Genomic DNA, 12,902 nt, shown 5'->3' on the forward strand with positions numbered 1-12,902 from the left:
GGAGGAACTCCGTTACCTCTTCGGCCGTGTCCTGGTCAAGGGCTCCCACCAGGTGGAAAAACCGGGTGTTATCCACTGTGATGCCCTGCAGCTGGAACTGGGCCTCCGCTTGGTAAAACCAAACGCGAGCCCGGGTGGTCCAGAAGGTCGGGAGCTTGATTCCTACCGCGTCGACAGCTGGGGCCTGGTCGGCCAGCGAGCCGGACGGGCGGTCGGATTCTGCTTTTTTGTCCATCCTAATGAATGGACCGTCGAGGTCACCAATGTAGCGCGTCGATAAAGGCAAGGAGCCAGGTATTTCGGGAAGGTATATTTATTGTATCGTGGGTCTCAGACGGGTCTAGTCTGCCGGAATGGCTTGGCGCCCAAACCTTGTCCTTATATACCTGAGTCCAGGACCGCCTCCCGGGACTGGTCCATTCCCGTGCCGAGGGGTCGGTAGTAGTATGGCCCGACCCTTGGGAGCCGCCACAGGAACATCATTAAGAAGAAAGAGAGCACTGGTGAGCTTACTAATCGCAAAGGGACTGGCAGGCCAAGGAATACCTCCACAGCTGATGACAGAAGAATTCTCTCTATAATAAACAAAAATCCCCAAACACATGTCCGACAAATCAGAAACACTCTTCAGGAGTCAGGTGTGGATTTGTCAATAACCACTGTCCGCAGAAGATTTCATGAACAGAAATACACAGATGCAAACCACTGGTGAGCCGCAAAAGTAGGAGGGCCGGGTTACAGTTTGCCAAGAAGAGCAACCACAGTTCTGGGAAAAGGTCTTGTGGACAGATGAGACAAAGATTAACATATCAGAGTGATGGCAAGAGCAAAGTATGGAGGAGAGAAGGAACTGCCCAAGATCTAAAGCGTCCCACATCATCTGAAACACTGGTGGTGTGGTTGTAATGGCCGGGGCATGTATGGCTGCTGAAGGTACTGGCTCACTTATCTTCATTGATGATACAACTTCTGATGATAGTAGCATAATGAATTCTGAAGTGTATAGACACATCCTATCTGCTCAAGTTCAAACCAATGCCTTAAAACACATTGGCCGGCGGTCCATTCTACAGCAAGACAATGATCCCAAACATCTAAAGCACCAAAGGAGTTTTTCAAAATTCAAAAAATGGTCAATTCTTGAGTGGCCAAGTCAATCACCCGATCTGAACTCAATTGAGCATGTCTTTTATATGCTGAAGAGAAAACTGAGGGACTAACCCCCAAAACAAGCATAAGCTAAAGACGGCTGCAATACAGGCCTGGCAGAGCATCACCAGAGAAGACACCCAGCAACTGGTGATGTCCATGAATCGCAGACTTCAAGCAGGATATGCAACAAAATACTAAACATGACTACTTTCATTTACATGACATTGCTGTGTCCCAAACATTACGGTGCCCTGAAATGGGGGGGGGGACTATGTATAAGCACTGCTGTAATTTCTACATGGTGAAACCAAAATGTATAAAAATGGCCTTTATTAAAATCTGACAATGTGCACGTTAAGCACATGTGATTATTTCTATTACAAATCCCAAATTGTGGAGTACAGAGGCAAATAAATAAATGACGGGACTATGTCCCAAACATTATGGAGGGCACTGTAAATGCTATTAAAATATTTTGCCATAAGTGATTGGTTTTATTTGGATTTAACTGATGTGAACCCAATGCTCTTGCTGGCCATTACTGTTGATGATTATATTGTATTTTTAACACTGTCTGGAGACATAGATTTAATTTTAATCGATCTGGGTTGTTTTTTTGAGCACTAGTTCTGAAATTACTTATTATGTACAGTTTTTTCCTGTTTGTTATTCAAATATTTGAAAACATTGCAAAGTGCTCCAGTTCCTGGATATTGTAGAATATGATTAGTTGCACCTACAAAATTATATGTTAATCTGAAGATTTCTCGTGTAGCAGTATTCAATTAATCAGAGCAGATTAATGTTTTTATTTTCTATTAGCAGTTTACGTGGGAAATTATTTTGATCTTGTATCACAAGATAACATTTGGAATAGTAATAACTAGCCAAGATGACTTAATGAGCACTGATGTTAAAGACACTGAATTAATTTTTATTAAACAAAAGCTTCCAATTCCATAAAATTAAGGTAGAAACCTGAACAAATGATTATAGCTCTAGGAGATAAATAATGATTCCGGGTTATTTGTTCCTTACATCATTTTAAGGAAATTTGATATTTTAAAAGGTGAAAACAGTAAAGATGCATACAAATTTAATAATAATGCTATGCATCTTTCAGTAGATTTGTTTCTTGATGCTTTGGACATGCCATTTAAAAATACCATGTTATAAATCAGTAATAATTTAAATGTGGTTGGTATTGAAAAAAATTATAATACTGCAATATTCCATTTTTGTTTCAGTGAAATCTGTCTAATGCTTTGGAGTATAATATTACTAGTTGCATTCTATAAAACAAAGCAATCTAGATTAGTTAATTTTAAAATAAATGACTTCTGGCAAAGACAGGATATGGATTACTTAATAGTACCGGTACGGCACGGTGGCGCAGCAGTAGAGTTGCTGCCTTACAGCGCCAGAGACCCGGGTTCGATCCCGAGTACGGGTGGTGTCTGTATGGAGTTTTTACGTTCTCCCCGTGACTGCTTAGGTTTCCCCTAAGATCTTGAGTTTCCTCCCACACTCCAAAGACGTACAGGTTTGTAGGTTAATTGGCTTGGTATAATTGTGAATTGTTCGTAGTGTGTGTAGGATAGTGTTAATGTGCGGGGATCGCTGGTCGTCACGGACTTAGTGGGCCGAAGGGCTATTTCCATGCTGTATCTCTAAACTAAACTAAATACCGTAATAATTATTCATCTCCGTATCTTGCTTTTAACAAGTGCATCTCATTTCTTGGTGCCATAAAAGCACAGAACAAATAGAGCTAATGGATCCAGTATTTCTGATGCGCTGGAGTCATTTCAAGGTATTGTTGAGATTTCAGGTAAGTGTTAGCTCAGCATACAAATTAGTTTTGAGGTTCAGATTTATTGAAGCTCCTGATCTCTGATGTGAAGAATGCATTCCTGAAAAGTCAGGAAGTATATACTTCCACAGTTTTGCAGGAATGATAGTGGAGATCGTGAGACTGTAAATCAAATGGAAGGCTAAAATCACATATACTGAAGGGGTTTCTCATTCAAACTGACCTGCAACTGGGCCGGTCGGTACCCAGTTTTCTATGAAATAATTGATAATAATAACAGCATGGAAACTCATTGTTGCATTTGTTGTCCTATAACTTCTAAGTTGACTGGTCATCTCTTGATTAGGAAGTTACTAGTTAGTTACATTTTAAAAAAAATTGTTAGTCTATGTTGAAGGAAAATAAAAATGAAGGGGGAAATCCAGAACTCATCATATTGGTGGCATCTACTACCACTTAGTCAAAGAACATGAATGAACAACAATCATTGATGTCTTAGATTCCTGTCAATGGTGTATGGGGGTAGGGTACTGACATGGATAGAAAATTGGTTGACAGACAGAAAGCAAAGAGTGGGGATAAATGGGTCCCTTTCGGAATGGCAGGCAGTGACCAGTGGGGTACCGCAAGGTTCGGTGCTGGGACCCCAGCTATTTACGATATACATTAATGACTTGGACGAAGGGATTAAAAGTACCATTAGCAAATTTGCAGATGATACTAAGCTGGGGGGTAGTGTGAATTGTGAGGAAGATGCAATAAGGCTGCAGGGTGACTTGGACAGGTTGTGTGAGTGGGCGGATACATGGCAGATGCAGTTTAATGTAGATAAGTGTGAGGTTATTCACTTTGGAAGTAAGAATAGAAAGGCAGATTATTATCTGAATGGTGTCAAGTTAGGAGGAGGGGGAGTTCAATGAGATCTGGGTGTCCTAGTGCATCAGTCAATGAAAGGAAGCATGCAGGTACAGCAGGCAGTGAAGAAAGCCAATGGAATGTTGGCCTTCATAACAAGAGGAGTTGAGTATAGGAGCAAAGAGGTCCTTCTACAGTTGTACCGGGTCCTGGTGAGACCGCACCTGGAGTACTGTGTGCAGTTTTGGTCTCCAAATTTGAGGAAGGATATTCTTGCTATGGAGAGCGTGCAGCGTAGGTTCACTAGGTTAATTCCCGGAATGGCGGGACTGTCGTATGTTGAAAGGCTGGAGAGATTGGGCTTGTATACACTGGAATTTAGAAGGATGAGGGGGGATCTTATTGAAACATATAAGATAATTAGGGGATTGGACACATTAGAGGCAGGAAACATGTTCCCAATGTTGGGGGAGTCCAGAACAAGGGGCCACAGTTTGAGAATAAGGGGTAGGCCATTTAGAACAGAGATGAGGAAGAACTTTTTCAGTCAGAGAGTGGTGAAGGTGTGGAATTCTCTGCCTCAGAAGGCAGTGGAGGCCAGTTCGTTGGATGCTTTCAAGAGAGAGCTGGATAGAGCTCTTAAGGATAGCGGAGTGAGGGGGTATGGGGAGAAGGCAGGAACGGGGTACTGATTGAGAGTGATCAGCCATGATCGCATTGAATGGCGGTGCTGGCTCGAAGGGCTGAATGGCCTACTCCTGCACCTATTGTCTATATGATGACAGTTACATTTTATCTATTTATTCAAAAGAATATATATCCAAGATGCTGCATTCAAGGAAATTATAATTAAAACAGGTGATGCGACATTGAGCAAATTGATCTTGCTCAATATTGTATCACCTGGTTTAATTATAATTTTGTTATATCAACTGAAATTTACCTGTGATAAATTTTGTATGTACTAAGAGCATTAGAAAGGATTATTTTCCTTGACTACTTGGGAATTTCATTGTATCCTGGAGTGTAAATGGCAGTGGGTTGAGGCAAAGCCCCATGACCATTGAGACATGTCCAAGTAGTGTGAGCTGGAGTGGTCTAATGGTGATTTATAGATATCTTCAGAATTGTACGATAATTTTTGCTTTCTTGTGAAGGGGCAAGTGTTATAGTAATAGAAAAACACATTTAAATATTACATTTATTATATAAAATAAAGATCAAAACGTTTTTTCTGATTTGTTTATTTTGCAATATCCCAATCTTACTGAGAGCTTAAACCAACTTGCAAAACAAACCATAAGTTGTAAGAAGTTTCTGAATGATTTTAACAGAAGTTTGAATTAAGTTGTAACAAAGCCCAAGTTTTGTTTAAAATACCTTGGATAAATGTAACTACATTTGTGCTTTAATAATGTATAAATGAAATTGCTGGCAGTTTTGAGTTCAGTCTTTATGCTTGTTCCAGGATTACACTTTATTGAACTATTTAAAATTAAAAACTTGGGACGAATTGTTACTTCATGGGATATTATTACTTTGTGGGACATCATGTTCCATTATATTTTGCATGCAAATGAAAGTTGACTAAGTGTTGTAAATCTAAGTAAGCTGTTGATATAGCACAAATGGTGCATGGACTGGCCTGTGACTTTACTGCCGCTTACCCAAGGATCATTATGTGGGTAACTTCACACACCGACTTACCACACAATTAGATAAGATGCAGGGTTTCTCATCTACCAAGTTGTATTTTACCACTTTGAAGTTCTTTCTCAAACTAAACAATTTAAAAAGGTGGTTTTATACATGACACTCTCATTTTGGCAACATGCACATCAAATGCACAGAATAAACTTAACGAGAATCCTGAACAGTGTACGTGATTTCATGAACAGCCAAGTTCGACATTGTTTATTAACATGGCTCTTTTGTGTTATTTTTATCAAATTGTAAACTGATTGAAGATGTTCATTCTTGAAAGTTTAAGCCCACATATATGTGAAAACTGGAAAGTGTGCAGTATTAAAACATCAAGAAATGGAAAGTTGATATGACTTTGTACACTGTCTTTCTGCAAGCAAATGTTTTGCGCAGTTGTAAAAATAAAATACTGCATCATGTATTTTGGCTTTGTAATTTATTATGATACTTAAACAACATGCCATCTCAAATCAAAGCTTGGATCACATGCAGTATCTAGAGCCATGTAGCATAGAACACAATACTACATATGCAGCCTCACCCACATCTTGTGCCGCTGCAACATAACCGCCACATTTTTTTACTCAATGCCCTAATAACGAAGGCTGCATGCCAAAAACCTTCTTTACCACCCTAATATAATTCTCTGTCGAAGTTCAAGTGAATCCTCATGGGTATATTGAATCTTTAGCCTCGTAAGAAAGTAAATACACTGATGTGCTTTCTTGATCACCGTATCTGTTACATTCATCCCCTTTCCGCCTTCCACAGAGACCGTTCTCTGCAACTCCCTAGTTAACTCATCCCTTCCCACCCAAACCACCCTCTCCCCAGGTACCTTCCCCTGCAACCGCAGGAGAGACAACACCTGTCGTTATACCTCCTCCCTCGACTGTCCAGGGACCCCGACAGTCCTTTCAGGATAGGCAGAGGTTAACTTGCGCCTCCCCCAACCTCATCTGCTGTATCCGTTGTTCAAGATGTGGACTCTTGTACATCAGTGAGACCAAACGTAGACTGGGCAATTGTTTCGCGGAACACCTTCGCTCAGCCTGCCTGAACCAACCTGATCTTCCAGTTGCTGGACACTTTAATTCTCCTTCCCATTCCTACACAGACCTTTCTGTCCTCTTGTCTCCTCCGTTGCCTGAGTGAGGCTAAATGCAAATTGGAGGAACAGCATCTCATATTTCGCTTGGGCAGCTTGCAGCACAGTAATATGAATATTGATTTCACAAGTAAGTAGCCCCGATATTCCCTCTCTATCCCTCCCCCACCCAAGTCAATAGACAATAGACAATAGGTGCAGGAGTAGGCCATTCAGCCCTTCGAGCCAGCACCGCCATTCAATGCGATCATGGCTGATCACTCTCAATCAGTACCCCGTTCCTGCCTTCTCCCCATACCCCCTCACTCCGCTATCCTTAAGAGCTCTATCCAGCTCTCTCTTGAAAGCATCCAACGAACTGGCCTCCACTGCCTTCTGAGGCAGAGAATTCCACACCTTCACCACCCTCTGACTGAAAAAGTTCTTCCTCATCTCCGTTCTAAATGGCCTACCCCTTATTCTCAAACTGTGGCCCCTTGTTCTGGACTCCCCCAACATTGGGAACATGTTATCTGCCTCTAATGTGTCCAATCCCCTAATTATCTTATATGTTTCAATAAGATCCCCCCTCATCCTTCTAAATTCCAGTGTATACAAGCCCAATCGCTCCAGCCTTTCAACATACGACAGTCCCGCCATTCCGGGAATTAACCTAGTGAACCTACGCTGCACGCCCTCCATAGCAAGAATATCCTTCCTCAAATTTGGAGACCAAAACTGCACACAGTACTCCAGGTGCGGTCTCACCAGGGCCCGGTACAACTGTAGAAGGACCTCTTTGCTCCTATACTCAACTCCTCTTGTTACGAAGGCCAACATTCCATTGGCTTTCTTCACTGCCTGCTGTACCTGCATGCTTCCTTTCATTGACTGATGCACTAGGACACCCAGATCTCGTTGAACTCCCCCTCCTCCTAACTTATATGTCGCACTAGCTTCTCATTTTCACCCTAGTTTACTTTTTTGCATATCTTTCATTCATTGTTCTTTATCTCTCCACATCACCGTCTATAGCTCTCGTTTCCCTTATCCCTAACCAGTCTGAAGAAGGGTGTCGACCCGAAATGTCACTCCTGACATGCTGCCTGTCCCGCTGAGTTACTCCAGCTTTTTGTGTCTCTTCCTTTGTTTCATTAGGTCAACAATGAACTCTTTCATATTGCTGACCTTAAGGGTTAGGTTAGTGTCTAGAAATTACAACACAAGGTTGTCGATCTCTTTCCTGTACATTGTCTCACTGTTGTCATATATCTGACTGACAACAGAGGTTTCATCGGTGAACTTAAAGATCTAGTTTGGTTTAGAGATACAGCACGAACATTAACACCATCCTACACACACCAGGGACAATTTTACCAAACCAATTAACCTTCAAACTTGTACGTCTTTGGAATGTGGGAAGAAACTGGAGCTCCCTGGGAAACCCCACACATGTCATGGGGCAAACATGCAAACTACATACAGGCAGCACCCGTGGCCAGGAACAAACTCAGATCTCTGGCGCTGTAAGGCAGCAACTCTACCTCTGTGCCACCTGTTGGTGTTGTACTTAGCCACACACTCATGGATGCATAGAGAACAGCGAGTAGGCACTCAATCCTGGGGAGTAACAGTGTTGAGGGTCCACATGTAGGAAATATGACCAATTTGAATCAACTAAAGCCCATGTGATAAATGGAGAAACCTTCACATTATATAGCAGTGTTAGGCGAGCCATATTTTAGTGAAACAAAGGACACAGCAGTCCCTTTTAAAACAGCAGTCCCTTTTGAAACAGCAGTCTTGCTATAAGCTCTTCAGGTTGTTCCTGAGTAATCAAACGTTAGAAGTAAACTGGGGAGATAGGGGGGTGAAATCCATGTCATTTCGGCTACACCCGGAGCCACCCCACCCCCAAGATTGTGACAGTTCCTTGTTAGTACTCACATCCCTGGTGACGCCAGGTCAAATAAAGATGGAAAGTTCTTTTGCAATAGTGATGTTTGACAGGAGACTTTCATGGCTAGAACTAATGACTGTCTCAGCATTGTAACAGATAGGTGGGGAGAAGTAATCATAAGTGATAGGAGCAGAATTAGGCGATTCGGCCCATCAAGTCTACTCCGCCATTCAAAGATGGCTGATCTATCTCTCCCTCCTAACTCCATCTCTCCCTCCTAACCGCATTCTCCTGCCTTCTCCCCATAACCCCTGACGTCTGTACGAATCAAGGTCATAAACAACTCTGTTAACCATTTTAAAGAGCAGCATCACGCTAAATGTTGCCATTCTTCGTCCATCTTTGTCTCCCATATTGTGCGTGGGATTTCAAAGGCAAGAAGAGATAAATGGCAAAAAGAAAGGCACCAGAGGATCAACCACCTGTTTTGGGGGCACAAACAAGTGCTGTATAATGGGAGAATTGTGCATGTACTCTCCACATTTATTATAGACTTTTTCCAAACCTATATTAACCTATGTGTATTTTCATCACATATTACTGAGCAAGCAAGAATTGAAATCTGTTTCAGAGTTTCAGCATAAATTGGAGTTTATCCTCACCAGCCTTCTGATACCACTAGTGTGAAGGAAATGTTGAATAAAAGATAATATTCGAAAAACTGTATTGACTATACATATAGGCTTTACTTTAATAAAACTTAGAACAGTAATGGATTCTTATTCACTGAAAATGTGATAAACTCCTGTGAGCCTCTAACCAACCAACCAAATGATTGGCTCAAAAATAGTGCAGGAGTCCAACCATGATTAAGTATAATGATAAGAAAAGTAGGACCTCAAGGGATGACCCACTGGTCTTTGCTTGTGGGTGGCTCATCCGTTGTGATGTTTTCCACCCATGGAAGGATATCCTCTTGCGTAATGGGTCTGGTGGAACTAGGAACCCAGCCATTTCAATCTCATTTATGGTTTTGTTGCACCTGGATCACAATGGAAATCTTTGTGTCCCTGTTGGTTAGACTAGTAAATAAATAGACATTTAATTGTGTGTTGTTCCTGTTCCTGCATGCTTCTGCAAAGTGACTGAGGTACAAATTGGATTGAATTTGAATCAAATGAAACTCAGAAGCTCCGGCAACATCTCTGGAGACTGTGGATAGATGATGTTTCAGGTCGGGACCCTTCTTCAGCCTCTCTAGAACGGCCCTGGCCTGAAAAGTCACCTATCTACATTCTCCAGAGATGCTGCCTGACTCACTGAGTCAGCACTTTTAATTTGTAAACAAGCATCTGCAGTTCCTTGCGTCTGCAATTAAACACGTGAATCAGAATCAAATTAATTTGATTCAAATTCAATCCAATTTGTACCTTCTTTTTCCAAATATTTAATTGTTGAGTTGTGGTCAGCCAGGTCTTCTGGGTGGGCTCCTAATCTGCGGTGGAAAGCCAGGCCTGCTGTCGGGTATGGTCACGGCTTGCCGGGATCCTCCCACCAGCTTACTTCAGCCTTTTGCCCCAAGACTTTTCATCAACTCACTTATCCTCCTAAATCAACCTGTCCTATACCTCTGCCAAGACTCTCCTGCAAGGCATTCATTTCAGTGGCTGCTTGCCACCACCAAGAGGTGGCATCCATCCATTCACCATCTCACACAACACACAAAAATGCTGAATGCAACGCAATAGGAACCGTGATGTTTCAAGTGAGCAGCTGCATCTGTGTGCTCTGCGATACCATGTGCTTTATCACCCGACAAAGTTCCGTACAAAATCATGAGGAGAATAGATTGGGTCTATTCCAGTCGCCAGATTTGGAGTACAGAGTATAGTACAGAGTCTTTTTTCCAGAGTAGGGGCATCAAGTTTAAGGTGAGAATGGGGCAAGATTTAATAGGAACCTGAGGGACAACCTTTTCACTCAGATGGTGATGGGTTCATGGAAAGCTGCAAGAGAAAATAGTTGAGGCAGATACTATAACAACATTTAAACGAATCTGAGACAGGTACATGGATAGGAAAGGTGTCTACATGAGTACACGCAGCGGAGGTTTACTAGGTTAATTCCCGGAATGGCGGGACTGTCATACGTTGAAAGACTGGAGCGGCTAGGCTTGTATACACTGGAATTTAGAAGGATGAGAGGGGATCTTATCGAAACGTATAAGATTATTAAGGGGTTGGACACGTTAGAGGCAGGAGACATGTTCCCAATGTTGGGGGAGTCCAGAACAAGGGGCCACAGTTTAAGAATAAGGGGTAGGCCATTTAGAACGGAGACGAGGAAAAACATTTTCAGTCAGAGAGTTGTGAATCTGTGGAATTCTCTGCCTCAGGCAGTGGAGGCCAATTCTCTGAATGCATTCAAGAGAGAGCTAGATAGAGCTCTTAAGGATAGCGGAGTCAGGGGGTATGGGGAGAAGGCAGGAACGGGGTACTGATTGTGAATGATCAGCCATGATCACATTGAATGGCGGTGCTGGCTCGAAGGGCTGAATGGCCTCCTCCTGCACCTATTGTCTATTGAAAGGTCTTGAAGGATATGGGCCAAACACGAGCAAATGAGACTAGCTTGGATGGGGCAACTTGGTCGGCATGGATGAGTTGGGCCGAAGGGCCTGTTTCCGTGCGGCATGACGCTACGACTCTGAGTGCTTATGGGTGCATCTGCATATAATTTTTAACGCTGCAGTGACAATTTAATCAGCTGTATTTTTTCCTTCCATTGTCTGCTCTTTCGAAATTCCATTCCTGTTGCTCTAATCCATTGTTTCCATAGATGCATTTCCCAGGTGCATGATTATAAATGAACATCCGTCTGCAAAGCAACCACGAGTCTCATGTGGTCCAAACGTTAACCAGAATTGCTGCAGGGTATTTTACCAACCATAATTGATCCTATCTATCTAGTCTTGTCTTAAGAGTCAAGAGTGTTTTATTGTCATATGTCCCAGAAAGAACAATAAAATTCTTACTTGCAGCAGCACAACAGCATATGTAAACATATGCCTTAAGATTGATGACATAAATCACATTAGAGTGGGACATCATAAAAATCACTTTGGATATCTGTTTCCACACACCAGAAAAACTGCAAATGCACCGAGAGCATTATCTTGATGCTCACATTTGGCACAAAACTGGATCAAGACCATTTCTAGATACTACTTATTTCCATCTTGGTACAGAGGAATACAGCAAACAAGAGGATGAGAGGGGATCTTATTGAAACATATAAGATTATTAAGGGATTGGACACGTTAGAGGCAGGAAACGTGTTCCCAATGTTGGGGGAGTCCAGAACCAGGGGCCACAGTTTAAGAATAAGGGGTAGGCCATTTAAAACGGAGATGAGGAAATACTTTTTCACCCAGAGAGTTGTAAATCTGTTGAATTCCCAAGATAAAGGAATCTATCTATATACTAAAACTCTCGTTTGTTTGTCTGTTTGTTCCTAAACTACAGCCAAAATGATACACGATAGCGCAACAATAGTTTCAGGCCCTGGAGTCTTGGCAACCTCTTCATAACATCTTCCTGCACCCATTCCAGCTGAATGTCATTTTTCCTATAGTAGCGTAACCAAAACTGAACACAATATTCCAAATGTGGCCTCACCAACATCTTGTAGCATAACATCCCAACCTCGATATTCAATTCCCTGACTGATGAAGGCCAGTGAGCCAAAAGTCGTCTTCATCAATCAGTACAATTCATTGTATTTGATTTTAACAATTGCTTACGGGTAATAAATCTGCTTTTACCTTGCCTGTTCATTCCAATAATTGTGGCTCAGTTGATATCACACTTATCTTTGTGTTAGAAGGTTGGGTGTTCAAGTCCCATTACAGGGGCATGAGCGGAGAACTCTCAGCGGTCATTGGAAAACTCTGTTCGTCGCTGCCAAGAGTTTTGGTGACATGATGCAAGGTAGTACAGAAATAGTACAGCCTTTCATTGATGACTGAACCAAGCTTATGTAGTGTAAGAAAATAACTGCAGATGCTGGTACAAATCGAAGGTATTTATTCACAAAATGCTGGAGTAACTCAGCAGGTCAGGCAGCATCTCAGGAGAGAAGGAATGGGCGAGGTTTCGGGTCGAGACCCTTCTTCAGACTGATGTCAGGGGAGGCGGGACTAAGGAAGGATATAGGTGGAGACAGGAAGACAGTGGGAGATCTGGGAAGGGGGAGGGGAAGAGAGGGACAGAGGAGCTATCTAAAGTTGGAGAAGTCGATGTTCATACCACTGAGCTGCGAGCTGCCCAGGCGAAATACGAGGTGCTGTTCCTCCAATTTACAGTGGGCCTCACTATGGCACTGGAGGAGGC

This window comes from Rhinoraja longicauda, chromosome 5, assembly GCF_053455715.1.
Source record: "Rhinoraja longicauda isolate Sanriku21f chromosome 5, sRhiLon1.1, whole genome shotgun sequence".
In the NCBI taxonomy this organism is placed as follows: domain Eukaryota; kingdom Metazoa; phylum Chordata; class Chondrichthyes; order Rajiformes; family Arhynchobatidae; genus Rhinoraja; species Rhinoraja longicauda.